The sequence below is a fragment of the Centrocercus urophasianus genome, unplaced genomic scaffold, assembly GCF_019232065.1.
Source record: "Centrocercus urophasianus isolate 14NV4802_14NV808 unplaced genomic scaffold, USGS_Curo_1.0 seq_1, whole genome shotgun sequence".
Classification (NCBI taxonomy): Eukaryota; Metazoa; Chordata; class Aves; order Galliformes; family Phasianidae; genus Centrocercus; species Centrocercus urophasianus.
In genome coordinates, this window is record NW_024884141.1 from 3,626,629 (window position 1) to 3,643,285 (window position 16,657).

Consider the following 16,657-nt stretch of genomic DNA (forward strand, 5'->3'; position numbering starts at 1 on the left):
CCATTACAGTAACAGCAATGTCTGGTTAAGACTAGACATAAAGTATATTGTGTGGTCTTAGCTGTTGAAATGTGCATCATTTTGCTCATGGTGCTGATTAGCAGCATATGCACTTCCCACATCAATTTGTATTTGTTTTCTTCTTCTTCTTTTTTTTTTTTTTTTTTTTTTTTAATGGCAGAGTTTTTTATGATCATTAAGTATTGAAGTGCGCCTGTGCAAGTTATGAAAAAAAAGAGAAGGAGGTGCACATGCCTCCCTCAGGCAGAAACTGAATTTTGAAACTCAGATATTTTGTCAGAGGTCACAATTATTGAAAAGGGAGAGGGAAATAATAAGAAAGAAGAGAAGAAAGATTTGGCAATAGACTTCTACAGCCTTATAGTTGGATTTTGAGCTTGACTTTCATCCTGCGTCCTGCTCTTGAGCAACAACAGCTAATGGAAGTTTTGTGTCTCTGTTAGTGGAATTATATGAATAATGCAACATGATCTTCATTTGCTTTTTTTCATCTCACCATTCTTCCACTAAGCCAGCTGCCAGCTTTAGCTGTCATTTCCAAGGACCTAAAGATCAGGTGGGATTATATACTCAGGCTTTTCTGATGAATAACTCCATGAATCAATAAGGGTAAGCCATTTAGTATAATATACCTATGAAATACTAAGTTCCCAAATTTATAACAGCTCAATTTTTAGTTCCTATTTCTTATGCATCGTGGTCTAGATGTGCCTGATAAAGTTGAATAAACTGGCATGGGTAGGGTGTATATAGGTTTCTCATGTTATACTAGAATACTTTTTACTTGCTTTTCACGGCATAGATATATTCTTCAGGATCAGGAAGCTTTTCTATGAGCAGACAGGTTTTTTTGTTTTTGTTTTTGGTTTTTTTTTTTCTTTTGCAAGCATGCCAGAAGTCTTTTAAATGAAGAGAGAAATTCATTAACATGAAATTAGGAGCTACATTATTTTCCAGTCTGTGTAATTTCTTTGGATCTTTTCAATACTGTTTTTTTGCCTCTCAAGCTTCATAATATAAGATTAAAGGAAATCAGAAGACAGCAGCTTTAAAACAGGAAGCACTTCACCACTCAGCAGGTATTTCTTAAGTGGAAATCCCTTAGCAGACTTATCGTGCTCTCAACCTAGCTCTGCTCTCTCATCTAAAGAACTAAGAAGTTGGAAACTAATAAGGATAGAGTAGATCCACGGAAAAGATTTTGAAGCAAGTATAGTCAGCTATACAACCTGGATGCATGCTTTGATGACCAACATCCTAGTTTTTCATTCCTGTAGCCAAGCTGTCTGGTGTGGAGATGGCACTGGCATTATCTCCTGCAGAGTGAGCACCATGATACCATGGTCCTCATCAAAACCCAACATTTGTATCATTTCTCTCGGAGTTTACATGATGCCTGAAGGCGAGAGAGCTGAAAGAAAGTCAAGTGCATTTGATAAGACCAAGAAGTGATCAGTTCTGCAGTGATTTTCTCTCTTTCCATCCCTTTCTTCCTTTTGTTGCTTTTTTGCTGGTTAACATCTTTGTTCTGGAGCTCAGTGATTTAATGTCCTGCAGCTAAAGGCAACTCAGCCCTTAGATTTCAGGAGTTACACGTCAATTCTATGACTGTACTTATGAAATGGGCAGAAAAAAAAATAAAGGTTACTAACTAAAGATCTTGTTAGAAATGTTGTTCCTAATCGAAGACCAGCATTAATGAACTAACTGGGACCAAAAATAAAGGCACTATTTGGAAGAGCCAGTTCAGTAATGAACTGTCAGGGCCTACCCTCTTCTCACATAATTGAAATGTTGCTGCTTTTGCTGCCTTTTTTATTGAGTTGCCTTTCCTTTCAAAATACTTCCCACCGACAGACCAACATGTGGATTCTGTATTAACTTCTGGGTTTGCTGCACTTCACTTTTATACAGTTGTTTAACTGTTGGTTTGGGGTTCAGGGTTTTTTGTTGTTGTTTTTTTTTTTTTTCCCAAGTAAAAGAAAGATCACTTTCACCTTATTAATAACAGTGAAAGAAACAGTGGAAAACTAGTTTTTCAAGTCATTTTCTGTTTCACATGGCTTGGCTCACACATCCTGTTCTCATACAAGTAGACTACACATAATCAGGGATGTAGTAGATTTTTCCTTCTAGAGTGGTGATGACAGAAGCTGATGACAATAAGAAACGGATTAGTCTGTTTTACTTCCAATTTTCAAGTATTTTTAATGCTTTTCTTTTTATATGCTTTGAGGATTCTCATGGGCAATTTAAGGATTGATGTTCTGTGTCTGTAAAAATAAAATTTTGGTACCAGAAAGGAGGAACTGAAAAAAAAAAAAAAACAAACCAGATTTACCCACACTCCCTATATTAAATGATGCTACTTACAAGCATCTGCAGTTCATCAGTGAAAATTATAATCAGATCTCTCATTAGAAGTTTAAAAAAAAGCAGAAAATTTGGTCTGTCTGCTGCAGATTTGACCTCAGTATGGTTCCTGTTCAGAAAAAAATTGACATTGGATTGGAAATTGTTCTGTCTTTTTCAGTCCCCAAAGTCATTCTGCGAAGTGTTTGGTCTAAAAAAACATGAATCATGGCTTCCTTTATGAAGTTAACTGAATTACCTTAGACCAGGTAACAGAATTTCTCTGTATTGGGCTGCAAACTCTTTTTCTGATTCACCACTAACCCTTTGCTGCAGCTGTTCTAAGTGCTTCAGTGAGAAGTCCTTGACAAAGAGCTTCTCTGGCTTTTGTAACAAATACACTACAGATCTGTGAGAGTTATTGGGCCCAGTGAAGCCTATGGAAGTTTTACTATAGGTTTCAGTAGGACTAAAGTTTCTCAGAATCACAGAATTTTGGGATGGTTGAGGTTAGCAGAGACCTCTGGGTCCATCTGCTCCAATCCCTGCTGCAGCAGAGACACCCAGAGCAGGGTGCTCAAGGCCATGTCCAGGTGGCTTATGCAGGTCTCCAAAGAGGAGACCCGACAGCCTCTCTAGGCAACCTGTGCCAGTGCCCCCATTGCTTATACAGCACAGAAGTGTTTTCTGGTGTTCAAAAGGAGCTTCCTGTGTTCCATTTTGTGTCCACTGCCTCTTGTCCTGGCACTGGGCACCACTGACAAGAGCATGGCTTTGTTCTCATTGCACCTTCCCTTCAAGCTTTCTGTGTTGTTAAATTAGAAAACTGCTGGAACATGCCAGCATACTGATGTTGCCGTCCTGTGCAAAACACGGAACAAAGAAGGGAAGAAGGGCTGGCTCTGTCATGTGTCTTGTCCAAGGGCTAGTTCCAAAGAGATGAAACATCCACACATTTATATTTGTGTAAATGAAGGCCTTTTTAAAAATATAAATATCATATTTTCAGTTGAGTGCAACATAAAATGGACTCACTAGGGAAGAGCATTGAATAATTTGACCGAAGCTACCAAATAAAATGCTAGGGAAAAGTCTGCACATATTAAAAAAGTATTAAGTGTATAAGAAGCTCAGACGCCTTCCTGGAACTGCCTAAGTGAATCTGAATTAATCCAAATGGGAACCTGACCTGTATTAATTACCCCATATCTGATCCTCTTTCTTAAGCCATTGCACCAGTTATATTGAACAATAAGACTTTCTGTGTATTTTGTACTTACTTATAACTGCTTAACTACAAGTCTAAGAACTACAAACACTGCTGGTTTAACAACTTTTAGTGGCATTTCTGCTTGAATCATAATTATTTTTTATGTTTCATTAAGTTTTTATGTGATTTTAGATATTCTCACAAATCGTTTAATTCGTATATGTTAATCTGTTTTATTTGCATTTCTTTGTGATCTCTTTACAGCTTGCTACCAATTACTACAGAGTCAGATATTAATTTCATAATAAACTATGCTATTTATTGCATATCATTTAGAATAAATAATAGATTATGCATACTTGAATTACTAATTTGTCCTTCTATAATGTCATCCCTGGGCACATCCAAAAATGCTCTTAATATGCCGGTGTAAGTAATTATTAGTTGTTCCCATGTGAACACATACACAAAGAGGGTCAGGGAGATAACGTGATTTGTTCATAGATACTAATTTTAAGAACCTAATTCCAAGCCCTATCAAATCTGTCCATTGCCTCCAATAGGATTTGAATCAGTCCCCAGAAGTCAGTAGGAAGCAGAAAGCAGTCTCATGTATTTATTTCCGCTGGAGTCAAGACTTCTAATTAGCAATCTTGCTAAGGATTCATCAAAGCAAGAAGAATTTAATTTTATTTATTGTAGCAAGAAGTAGACTATTAACTCACAACGGTCAGTTTTATGGCCCAAAGGATCATCAGCTCTCAAGGATGTGAAAAGAGATCATGCTTCCAAATTCTGGCTGATCAGTTTTGCAGCAGAGATTTTGTGTCATTTGTTGCCCATTAAGTCATAAATTCTTTGTATTACTAATTACTGTCAGTGAATACTTTCTTCTAAACAAAAAATTGTCTCTTAGAGATTGAAAAATGTTTTTGTGTTCTGTTATCTGCTTCTAGGTGATTTCATATCTGCAGTAGAAGATTTACTTCCCGTATATAAATATATAGCAGTGTGCAAATGTAGGATAGAACACAATGAGTTTGTCATTACTCACTAATGATTATTGTCACCTGAAAACCAATGGATTTGAAAGCAAAGACCCATCTCTGAGGTCATGTATGATGATAAAACTAGTGTAAATAAGTGTCCTTTAGCACTTTTGTATGAGCTGCATCACACTGAGTCCATGTAAAAATGATCATTCATGTCAATTGTTTACGGGATGGTTCAGCCTTGTTCCATGACTAGTAGGGCAGAGGGATTTTGTGAATCTGTGCCTCCAGGAAAGGGAACAGGGGACCCAAAAATAATTAAAAACAGTGGCAACAATGTGAGGAGAAACAAACTAATTTACTGAATATGGTATTGGAATGCAAGATAACACACTATAATACAATATAATTAGAACTGAAGCTAATAAATCAAATATAATGAGAGAGAGTGTCCAAAATGTGGATAGGCCTCACCGTAAAGCTGAGGTGATATGTGCAGTCCAGTTGAGCAGCAGGGAGGAGAGCCTGATGAAGAAGGGCATATCAGGTGACCTTGCCAGGGGTTGTATCTCCACTCTGCAAAGCCCCCTGGTGTTTGTAGTTCTTCTCTTCCAGACAGGTATCTGGAATTTGATCATTAACACCTTAACTCCCAGTGCACTGCATGATGTTATGATGTGGAATACCAATAACCAAAAATCGTAAAACCATGACAATTCAGTAGCAAAAAGGCACCAAGGGCAATTTCTCCTTTTCTGAGGGAAAAAAAGACATCGGGGGATGTAACCTATCCCTTAGAATTCCCAAGCAGAAAGGAGGATTCCCCATTTTAAAAATAATCATTCCAAAGGAGACAGGAAAGGATGTTTTCACACCATCATAAAAAAAAAAAAAAAAAACCAAAAAAAACACACAGGTGAAACCCTATAGCAGAGCCCATTCCAGGCTCAGGAGCTGTAAAAACCTTTGGTAATACTGCTTCTTCTGCAAAGGTTGCAGTTCCCTGCAAAGAAAGGCATGCTTGCCTCACATATACAGTCATGGTTTTTGGGACAGTGTTAGCAAAAGCAGTATCAAATTCATATATATCTCTCTTCAGCATGCACACTTAAGGATTATGATAGAAGAAATTTTGAGAGATTTAGCTCAAGCTGTCATCTCCAGTTTATTTTTCCAAAAGTAAATACGAAGCTGCATTTCAATCCAATCACAGTAAACATTATTCCACAAACAATATGATCCCTACTCTCTTTACAGTGTCTAACTACTGAATAGCAATCCTAAATCCATCAGTAAGACTCTGTCGCCTTCTGTAAATAGGCTTTCAGCAAAATCCTAGGAATGTAATAAGCACTCAGCAACTCAATTACTTTATTGCCTACTGCTTCACATGCCGTTGAATATTATTTAAGACAGAGGATAGCACTGTAGATAGAGTAGAGCACAGGAATACGAGAACCTCCAAGGCAACGTGGACTATGGCAAGTCTGCTCCAAATTTGTTATATATCCATGGAGGATTTCACCACTTTTTCTGTTTGTCACCCACTGTTGGATAGTCAGCCCATGTTCATTACTGAGGCAGAAAGTGGCTTCTGTCACATAAATGTGCAGGCAGAGCTCAGCACAAGGGGCCTTCGGCTGGTATGAAATAGAATTGTTTTACAGCTGACCTGCTCTCCTGTTTTGATACAGTTTGCAAATAATTGTGTAAGTGATTACTGCATTTTGAGGTACAAATGGCTTATTGTTACCCCTTAGCCTGACTTGCATAGTAGAGCTTCTGAAATAAGAATGTGTACAAGCATTTTGAATCCAGAGAGTAGTGGTCAATGGCTCACTGTCTGGATGGAGATCAGTGACAAGTGGCATCCCCCAGGTTTCAGTGCTGGAATTGATACTCTTTAATATCTTCATCAGTGACACTGACAGTGGGGTAGAGTGCACCATTAGAAAGTTTGCTGATGACACCAAGCTGTGGGTGCAATCAACACATCAAAAGGATTAATTGCCATTCGGAGGGATCTAGACAGACTTGAGCAGTGGGGCAGTGGCCCCACTGTAGCAATTACTGCACTGAAAATAGAGGCAAGTCCCTCTAGCCTCCATTGTGTTCATGCTACGGATGTTTTCAAACATTTTCTCTTTCAACCTAAGTATGTAAATTGTTCTGAAAGTAATGCCTATTTATTTCACTGTGCTCACATCCACTGTTTGTCTCCAGAATCATTCAGCAAGTGTCAATGAATGGCAGTGGGTGCCATTTTTTCTACATGGAGGAATTTGGTTCCACTCCTCTGCTTCATATCACTTCCACATCAAATGAGATTTTGTCAGACTGTCCCTCTGTTGCCATCTGTCACACGGCAACAAAATGAAACAGAATATTGGTGGGAAGGTTGAATCTCTACCACTGTACCACCAGCATCTGTCTCTGATGTAATGTGCCACCATCGCTCATGAGGAGGCATTAGTTTTGGAACAGCCCTCATATATATCCTGTTGAGAATCTGAGTATTTTCTACATCAGTTCAATGTGTGGGGCATATCAGGCTAGAAAGCCCTGGGAGAGAAGGACAGAGCAGGCAATGTTTTTTTCAAAGCCAGGTGCTCTCAGGTAACACTGCATACATCTGCAGATATTCAGACCATCTGTGCTGCTATGGCACACCATGGTCAACATACTCTGTCATCATCACACTCACTGTGCATGTGTCACCCCAAAACACCTTGTACAGTATTCAGGAATAAGACGGTCAATACTCTCAGTATGCCCTGCAGGGCTGCTGCAAGCTACCTCCAGGCCCTTTTCAACACATAACACTGCATGCTGCTCTCCTCACATCTCCAAAATGTTTTCCTTCACCTCATGAACATCTCATGAGCGGAAATTTTTCCACTTCTCTACTTCTAGCCTTCCTCAACAGAGGTGGCACTGACAGTTTCTGTGGTGCTCGTGTAGGTGAAGGCTCAAGGACCAGACCATATTTCTGGGCAAACAGTTCAGTCTGTTCTCACCACAGATTGATTTGTTCAGAGAATGTCATGAAGCACGTAGTAATGGCTTAGTTCAGCTTTTTCTTACTCACAGAATAGGAAAACACATATGAGAACCCTGGTTTCAATTACTGAAAAAAAATCAGCCAAGACCTCTTAATGAAATCTTTCAGTTTTTATCTATACGTCTTTTCTTGTTCGATTTTTTTCACAGATTTTTGTTGAAACTGTCAGCTTCCAGGAAAAATAGACCAATTTCATATTATAAAAAAAAAAAAAAAGACAAATTTTGCAGTGAGTTACATTATCTAATCAACATTTTAAAAGTATTTCTAAGATGGAGAGGATTTCAGCAGTGTATTGTAGCAGTATCTTCTTCTAGACAGCAAGAATTATTATGCAAAAGCATTCTTAAATGACATCAGCTCCACTCTTCTCTCATTAATAAAGACGTATATATTGACAGTAGCACAAATAATTTGCATAGTATTCTTCAGTCTTTACATTAGTAACACATGAAGAGGAAAAGAATATGTAAAAATTAACTTTTACAGAGTGGTGAAGTATACATCAAAGCATAGATATAATTAAGGTGATATATGAAAAGCGTATTCAGTCATACACATTTTCTCAGTCTGTCTCTCTCTCTTGGTTCCCTTCAACAGTTATTTATTTTATTGACTGAATGATTGTGATTTACAAAATGCAGTGGAAATCTGCTGTTCAACACACATTTATATATTGTACAATCTACGTGTTCCTTTGATGGACTTTTAGAGCCATATTTTCAGCATTTTGAGAATAATGACAAGAGTGACCTGTATAGCAATTTCCTTTCTGTCAAATCTCTTTTATTCTTAATTAAATGTTGCACTTGCTGTTTGGATATAATCACTGATCTGTGTAAAAGAGAAAAAAGAAGTGTGTTCAAAGAACAGTTTGTCCAAAATAGATCCTGCCACTGATAATGTGGTCTTATTTCCTGTAATTTATTGCTTCATGTGCCTGCAGCTATAGCAAAAAATAGTGAGACCTGTTTAGGCACCTTAAGTCAGACTAAGCTTGTGCTTAGACAGAGATATCTGATACAGCTGAGACATCCGGGAAAAGCTGAAAGCACTTAATTCATTTCTTAAAAGCTAAGCCACAGCACCTATCACATATTTCCCTTTGATAATGATGCTGGTAAAGATACCTGCCATACCTTCAGCCTGAAGTATACAAATTTTTAGTCTTAGCCACTCCAGCTGTGGTCAATGGAAGCCAAGCTGACTGAAATGGGAGGGCTCCCCCTCCCCAGCTACCCTTCACAAGTCTTCTTTCTCTTTTTCCTCCCTTCCTGCTACTCTTCTTTCCTTCTACTTCTTGCATCTGCAGTGGTGCCCAAGAGACATTATTACCTCACCTGTTTAAAGCAATCTTTTTTCTTTTGGCTATATATTAAACTCTCTACACCTGGCTGTGCCCCAGAATTGGAAAATTAAAATGATGGGGATGCACAGACAGAAGAGGAAAGGGGAAGATAGGAGAGTGTAGTGGAAATTCTCCCATCCAGTTGTAATGACTTGCTATCCACCCTGCAGTCCAATCCCTCGACATTTTATACCAACATATCCACACTTTGACTAGAATTTTTGGACCCAAATTACCAGATAGTTTTGAGTGGGAAAAGTAGAGCAACAACAAAAAAGAGGTAAGCATCTAGATTCCCAAAATTGGAGCAGAATCATTATCACACCAATGCATACTTGTTCCAGACACAGAAGTCCAAGCTTGATTCCTTGGCTAAAAATGTTTGAACACTTCTCCCGGATTACAGAGCAGATTACTGAATTTTGATTTCAAGAATATTGATGGAAATGTGCTTTCAGCACATCTAGAGGACTCTATCTGACTTTAAATAATGTGCTCGTACATTCCTTGAGGTAGATATCAATTTTCAGCCCAAATTATGTTCTAGAAAACTACAGACCTGTTATTTGTATCATCCGGGAAAGATCTTGAACCAACTTTCATCACTTATGGTACTGTTTTAACAATCAGGGCACTGATTCTTCTACAGTCCAGTTATTTTTAGATTGTAGTGTGTTACTGTAGCACTCAGAATAGCTCTTGCAAAATTGGGCTACTTCTGAATATTTTCCTCTTCCATGTAGACACAGCCTGTACAAATATTTCTCGTTTGTCCTCTACAGTCTCCCAAGAGTCTTAACTAGACTGAATTGGATAGAAACCAACACAAACCAAGATTAAACATGGTTATTGGAAATTCCAGAAGAAATTTTCTCACTTTGCAAAAATGTGCAAGTGGAAGATGGTATTCCAGGGTCAATTTTCTTTCATGTAGGCGTCTTCTTTTTAATTTCTGGCACTACAAGATGTTGGGTTATCCTTCAATTTGAGTATTTACATATATTTTCAAAGATTTCTGCTAGACCAGCAGCATGAACTTTTCACTCTCTGAAAGATCTCTTTCCCAAAGCATAGCACTTTAAAAGAGACCATGTCTACAAGGCAATGGCATGTATACCAGAATGACCATAGAATCACAGATTAATTTAGATTGGAAAGAACCTCTGCAGGATGTTGCACTGTTCAGGACACCCTTTGGAGTGGATCTGACTTGATAATGTTTCTCAGGAACTTGTTCAGCTGAGCCCTGAAGATTTGCAAGAATTGAGAATTGACAGTGACCCTGGGCAACCTCTTCCAGTATTTCTTTATATCTGATCACCATTCCCCATATTCCAATCTGTCTGCTGATTCTTGTCCTAACCACTTCTGTATTTGAGAACCTCTGAGAAGAGGCTAGACATCATGTAGGCAATGTCTGAACAATTAGACAACCTCCCCATTGCTGCAGACAGCCACACAACCTCTCCTTATCCTGTATTAAGATTGATGCTTTCCTCAGCATCTCCTTGTACTTCACATGCTCCAGTCCCATGACTTAGTAATCTGGACTTGCTTCACGACATCTGTTCTTCCTTGTCCTGAGGAGTCCAAAGCTGGACACAGTCCTGATCTTTCTCTTGCTGAGAGGAAAGGAGAACTTACTGCACTTACTGCACAGGTTTTGCTAATTTCTCTCAAGCTTATAATACAGAGGCATAGCTTTGACAGTATGATCCAGAAAGTGAGACTTCTTGTAACTCTAAATGCTAGACCACAACAGAAATGTTCTGATCTTACCAAAATTGAAGGTTTGTTAATAACTTTGCTCTCCCAGAGCAGATTCAATCTGGGGGAATTAGATTTATCTGGATGTTTCTTTCTACACTGTTCCTGTTTTCCTAAACAGAAATCAAAACTTCTTACCGGAATCTGTGAAATAAAATTAGCTATCTATTACATGTAGAAAATCAGATAATTTGGAGGAGGGACATTTTTGAGCCTGAAATTACAATGTCTATTACGCTTCCAGCTGTTCCTGGTTGCTTTGGTCATCAACTGCACTTAGTTCCAATGTATAACAGGACCCATTAGAAATATTCAGTCAAATAACTGCAATGAGTACGTCTAGTTTTTGCAGTGCTTGCAGTAGTAAACAGTGTGGCTGCCATAGAAGTGCAGCTTGATACCTCTGTTGAGCAGGGCACTGTGTAGAAGCCTGCAGAGCAGTTGATGAATATGAAACTGTTCCCAGCACAGGCTCACAAGGACAATCAATTTTGCTCCCGTGGACAAGCTGTTCATTGATCAATGGTGTCACTTCAGACAGCAAAGAAGCAGACTGTTTTCCTTTTGCCACTGAAACATGAAAAGAGACAAGGTAGGAAAGGCTGCATCTCACTTAATAGCCTTGGATAACGAAAGCAGTAAAGAAATCTGGTCATTGCAGATGACTGTATCATGAAGGCACTTGTGCTAAACTAGGGTTGAAGGAGACGCATAATCTTACTCCAGGCACATCTTCCTATTTGGAGTTTTTCTCTATAAAATCATCATGAAGTGCCACATTCACCTTCCTAGGATAAACTGGTCATGTTCCCATTGAGTTAAGTAGCCTGAGAATACCTACAAACAAATTGAGGATGCTCATTCTCCTTCTAAGAATTTGCATTCACAGCAAACTGCAGAGTTTTATATTCTTGTTCTTTCTTCTGGCCCCTTTTTTTTCAGATGTTAACTGCTTCCTGGTGGTTTTGCAAGCACTTGTTTTGTTTTTATCATATTGCTACAGTGTCTAAAAGATACAGCAATGCTCTGGAAATATCTAGCAGGCAATTCAGCAAATGCATTTCTCTTTTAGCATTTAAGACAGAACTCATTCCAAGACAAGCCAGGGCTGCACAATGTTATTCGTAATGCAGAAATGGTTTGAGTAGAGAATAAACCAAATACCTTACGAGGATCGCTTCCTGTGGTAAGGCATTTTATTATTATTATTTAAAAGAGAACAGTACTCCAGGAAGTTCCCAGTGGCATTTGTAGGTTGTGATTTAGAGAACTGAGAGAATGACTTAATGAGGGTAGCATGTTGCGCATTTACCTTTGCTCTCTATTTTGTAGGAATTTGACCTCCGTGGTTATCAGCCTATCCTCCCCCATCCATGTGCTCACTCCTCAGAAGTAATCTAGGCAGCTTTTTAAGTGGAAACTTATATCTGCATTTGTGAGAATTTTCAGGTTCATTGTAAAAATGTTCTTCTATCTTCAGTTGAAATTCCAAGAGCTTGTTAATTGGTGTTTTTTACCATGTCTTTAATGTTACAAATCAATGGCAAGAAAAAATGGACAGAGGTATAATTCATCGGGCTGCAGAGGAAGTTGTGAATGAAAGGATGCATGGCTTCCCATACTCCCACTAGCACAATAAACATAAATCTCCATCAGTACAGATCTTTAAACATTGTAATATGACTTGGAAATGCAATCCTGATTTATTAGGCAGAATACGGGCACAGATATTAGAATATTAGACATGAATAATGACAGCGACTTGGAGATATCTACTACAGCACAGCAGAAGTGAAAAAGCACAGTAGGCATGTCATCTACTAGAAAACTCAAAAGATTTTGCCACCGTCTTTCTCCTCCCCTTCTCTCACACCAAGCTCTATGATCTTGTTTATGGCCCTCTGCACCTTTCTGTGTAATCTAGGATATTCAAGGTTAGAGCATTCTATTCTGTTGCCTTGAGATGAGATGAGAAAGCAACAGATGTATTCAGCCACATGACAGTCCCAATTAGCGCAATATCCTGTCTTCAGCAGCAAAATGGCAGGTGCCCGTGGAAAAGCTAAAAGCCAGCTTCCCAGCTTCCCAAAATATTCTTCTTGTGATCCACAATCTATAGTACAGGAAGTCTCTGAACCAAAAACTAGTGCCTTTATCTATGATAGCTTGGTGTAGGTATTTCCTTCAAAGAATTTATCCATTCAACTCATGTAAACATTTGGCATTTATGTAAATGTTTAACATCTGCAACAGCCCTTGGCGATGCATTATACACCTTAACATCCAGTTAGGTGACTATAGCCACCTCCTTTTACTTGTTTTCAAGCTGTTAAATGCATGTATCATTTTATTATCTTAATTCATTAGTTGGAAAAATGCAGAAGGGACTACCTGTAAGACAGTTGCCACTCACTAGCTAGCCAGTCAACTAAGGAAATAGTTTAAGCCCACTCACCAGTGTAATTCTTAAAGCTCATGGTCTAGGAAATCCCTTGAGTGAAGGTAAATATCTTTTCTGACTCATCCTAGCACTTCCAAGCACAAATAAAGTGACATGTTGTCACCTAATGTGTAACATTATTGTCAATAACTTATTACACCAAATTAATTTTATGAATGCAAACTACTACTGAGTTACTGATAAACAAGGTTTGATCAGATTTTGTACTTCTTTTTATTGGAGTCCAGGTTCTTGAGTTGCTTCTCACATCCTAATTTTGATCAGGCTCAGACAAGACTTTTTTAAAATTTTTTAAAATTTTTATCATCCTAAGTGTAGAACTAATTTCTATTCAGTCTGATCCTTTAGAATGTTCATAATGGAGAGATCACCTTCACTTTGCCCTCTCCTTGTTATGGTCTTCTGACATAACTCAATCTGGTTACGTTACATTAGGACAAGGCAAGTAACATGGTCTTTGTTACAAAGCCAGCTTTTCATTCTTTCCTTGGTTGCCATCGTGTCTAGCAAGTGATTTCTGAGGTCTATAGTAACATTATACGCTGCATCCTAATAATTTTCTAAAATGCATTTGTAATTTATGATATCCTGAAAATCTTTCAGGTTCTTTCTACCTGCACTATCTACACTATTTCATGCCACTAATGATTGTATGGATGTTTACTATCTCTTTTCTGGGCTGAAGATTTTACATCTGTTCAGTCACTATTGTGTATTGCTAGCAAACTCTGTTACCTCACTGTTCAATCCTTTTACCAGACCATTTTATGAGACCATGTACAAATGAGGAACATCACAAGTTCCAGTATAAATCCATGTGTATTATTTTTGTAATTTTCCTGCCCTATGACAGATAAATATTTATTCCTACTTTTTTTTCTATCCTTCAATTAGTTGTTTATCCCACTGACACCATTTGTTTATCCTTTGTGTGTCCTTATCAGTCCTCAGTGAAAAAATTTCCTGAATGCCTATTGCAAATTCTATTAGAACCTCATCCTTACAGTTGTCTATGACATTTTATCACATGCTTACTAGAGCAAATAAGTGATCTGCAGCACATTCTCCTGTTTTGTTAGCTATCAGCAAAATAGTTCACATGCAGAGTTCAAATGCTGTTTATTTAGAAAGAATAGAACCTGCCAAATTCTTGTATACTATTTTAAACTATTTGCCAAAAGTTAATTTTTATTTCTGTTGTGGTCTAACTCTGCAGGCAGCTAAGCACCACACAGTTATTCACTCACTCCCCCACCAGTGGAAGAGAGAGTAAAAAAAGGTAAAACTGTGAGAACTCATAGCTTGAGCTAAGGACAATGTAAAATAAAGAAGAAGGAAAATAATAATAATAATAATAAAAAAACCCACAAATGGTACACAGTGCAATTGTTCACCGCTAGTTGGGAACTGGTTATCCTCCCAGCCAACTCCTCTCATACTATTATTTGCATGACATCATATGTGATGGGACAATTCTTTGGCCAGCTTTGTAGGTCAGCTCTCCTGGTTTCTCCCCTCCCAGCCTCCTCACTGGCAGGGCAGCACTGAAACATCCTCGAGTCAGTTTAAAGCATTGCTGTGTTATCAACATTATTTTTGTCCTGAATCCAAAGCTCAAGACCATACCAGCTACTGTAGATTGTTAACTCCATCACAGACAAAATCAGGACAATTTCTGACTGAATTGTAGACTTAATGTTGGGCTTTCTTCATGCTTTCCAGTCTCACTCAGTAGATCACATTTAGTCAATCAAGTTATCTTCATTCATAATCTCAATAGTCCTAAAATATATGGGCAAAATTCAGGTGTCATAGGAAATAACTAAAAATCACTCTTCAATTATTTTGTGATGCTCCTGATAAAGAACACAAAGCTAATGGGAGTTGCAGCTAAGTAAATCAGTATAGTCATACAAGAAATCAGTGTCAGGGTCCTGGCAACTTGTCCTAGCACTAGTAGCTGCACAGGACAAGCAAATGCCAAAAGCCAATTTTTAAGAGGTAGCTCTGTCTTTCTTCAGTCTTATAGTTACAATATAGTTACAGACTCAGAATTTCAATTGTTTACAGCTACTAGCTGTGTACTGCCCTCTGTATGTGAAATAACTTTATTAACAATCCATCTTACTATCTCTTATCACCTTCATCAGGTATTGCTCTAAGGGCACTTGAAAGAAGTCCATACAGGCACAGGAGAACAAAGACTGAAAACATTCTTGAATTGGCACTGAAACCACAAAGAACGACCATTACTGCTCTGCATCCTATTGCTCAGTGGCTCACCTTTGATGGAAAAGGTTACTGCACAAAAGGTTACCTCATGTAGAAAGCAGGGTAACAGCAGGCATTATAGAATCATAGAAATGTAGAATCACAAGGTTGGAAAGGACCTACAAGATCATCTAGTCCAACCATCCTCCAATCACCCTTACTACCCACTAAGGTACTAAACCATATCTTGTTGCACCTCATCCAGGTACCTCTTGAACACCACCAGGGGTGGTGACTCCACCACCTCCCTGGGCAGGCCATTCCAGTGCCTGACCACTCTTTGGGTGAAAAAGTTTTTCCTTATATCTAAGCTAAATCTCCCCTGGTGCAGCTTGTGGCCACTGGCAACTGAACTGATGTCAGTTGAGAAGCAAACAATAGATATCATCCCCTACCACTTAGGTTTTCAGAGAGCAGACCTGACTTATTCCCTCTTTCCATTCTGTGTACATTCTACATTTTTAGACAAATATGTCTGTTATCATTAACACATTCCTACCCCTGGCAACTACGCAAGAACCTGTAAGAACTGTAAGACATAGCATTTATACCTGAACTCTCTTGGCTTACTTTTCCACCCAGGATGAAGGGTCTGTGGTGGTAACATAAAAAAGGATCTCTGAGTTTGGATTTGGGGCAAACAACCTTGAAGGGAACATTCCTGTATATCAAAATGTTTCACTGTATTCTGTTCTTTACTGCTGCACAGGATGATGCAAGTGGAAGCAGCAATCTTCCAAGTTACCACAGCTCCTAATTGTGCCCCATAGCTAAATAGAAGAGTCTGTGAATAATAATGAAGCTAAAAACATGAGTCATCACTCTTACACATTATGCAACTGTTATTGCTTTGATGAGAAAACATTAGATTTTAGACCTCATTTCAACAATTAAATGAAAAAAAAAAAAAGTAAATTCTTTTTCATTTATTTCAGTAACACGATAACTTCACTAGATGCTTTGAAATAAAACCCCACACTTAGATAAGTAAGCAAAAACATCATGATAAATAAGATTTTTCATGTGGAAAAGGGTGCAAATGAAGTTCTAATTCCATTCATAAATGTGTATTCCATACATTTAAAACTGACCCTAATCTTGCACTGTTTAATAGACAAAAAATACAGTAAATAAGCGTGAAGCATGAGACAAAATTCAGATCTTGAAGTGGATG